This window comes from Cajanus cajan, chromosome 3, assembly GCF_000230855.2.
Source record: "Cajanus cajan strain Asha chromosome 3, NIPB_CcT2T_4, whole genome shotgun sequence".
Taxonomy (NCBI): Eukaryota; Viridiplantae; Streptophyta; class Magnoliopsida; order Fabales; family Fabaceae; genus Cajanus; species Cajanus cajan.
In genome coordinates, this window is record NC_138519.1 from 20,794,347 (window position 1) to 20,796,081 (window position 1,735).

Below are 1,735 nucleotides of genomic sequence, written 5' to 3' on the forward strand. Positions count from 1 at the left end.
GGTGTTACATGAGGAGGTGACGCATTTTTGGTGAGCATTGGACCTATTTTTGGTGTTAGAAAGGCTTAGGCCCAAGTGGAGGGCAAATGTTGCATGGACTTATCATGCACCTAGAAATAGCCAATCTAACCCCTTAGATTCCATCCTTGGCCACCAAGTAGCATCTAGGGTTCATTTGGCATTTCATTTGGAGTGCATTTGCCTTGTGAATTTCGGCCATGCATTGCTCCAAATGCAACCCTAGATGCCTCCCCTCCTATAAATACCCAACACCCCACCACTTGTAAATACTTTGGATTATATGATATTGAGTGAGCCTTTTGTGCCTCAAAATCCATCCTTAGTCACTAGTTAGTTTCGGCTAGCCTCCTCCTATCTCCACCCTTGGAGAATAGGAACCCTAGAGTGGCCTCCACCTATACTTGGAGTGAGCCAACCTTGAGCAACCAAATACCATTCACCTAAACATTTCCGCCACCCTAAACCTACTTCACGCCCATCTTCCTTTCCCCATCATAAGTCACCTTTTGTCTACCCTTTTGTGAGCCTAGATCAAGGGCGAGGTCTCCTCCCTTCACACTCTACATCAATCATGGAAAGGAGGAAGCCATCAAGTGGTATCAAGAGCCAAGGTTCATCAAGGGTAAACGTTATTTTTCCTTGTCTCCTTTGTCTTCTTTCCATTCGGTCTTTGTCTCTCTTTTGCTTTCTTTGTATGACCGAATGTTTGGGTTCATATTCTTGCTTCTTGTGAACCTTCCTTGAAAATTTTAGGTTTCCATTATTAGGTGTTGCCATGCTTTTCATTTTCTTGAGTCTCACATGAACATGAAGAACATGCTATGAACATGCTTTTTGATTTTTGAATCCACCTAAAGTTTTGTCTTTTTTTTGTTTCCTATATTTTGTCTACATAAATTCCATGTATGTGCCAAACACTTTGCATGAAACACATGAACAAAATATGCCATATTGCATTCCATAGTGGGCGTGACATATAACTTTCTTTTTAGGAGTCATTCATGCATGCTACCTAGTCCTAGCATGTTCTATGTGATTTTTTGATTTCCATGTGTAAACATTTCCTTGCACATGCATAACCGCCCACTCTCCTTGCATTCTCACTTGATTTGGTCATCTTTCTATGCCTAAAGAAACCCTAAAAGAATCTAAGAGGTGTGCTGAAAAATTTTGTGCCAACAACTTGTACTAGATAGTACAAGTCATTTTCCACTCAAAAGATACCCTAAACACCTCTAAAATCACGCCACTTGTCTTCTTCTCCTTCTCCTAAAATTTGACCTAATTTTCACCACCCACAAGTGCAAAACCTAAGCAACAATGGGCTGAACATTAAAGAAAAGAAATTGGACCCAAGAAGCCTAAAAGAAATTGACGTGAAAAATAGAACAAAAGAAGAAAAAGTATCAAAAAAAAAATTGGACCAAAAAGGACTTGTTGCTAGACTTGTGGACTTGGACCATTACCTAAGCATTTGGAGTTGGACTTGTGACATTTTTGGACCATTGTTGAGACCTTAATATTGGCTGGACCGAATCACTAAAAGACTTAATCAAGTGAGCATAAACACTAATCCACTCTAGTGCCTTTCTAGGATTAATCTTTTGTGTGCTTCCTTTTTTTTTTATTGAGTCTTAATTTTTAGTTTGTCTTTCTTTGGCCTCTTTTGTTTTGTCTCCATCAATTCTCCTTGAGTTTAGCCTTCCTAATTGTG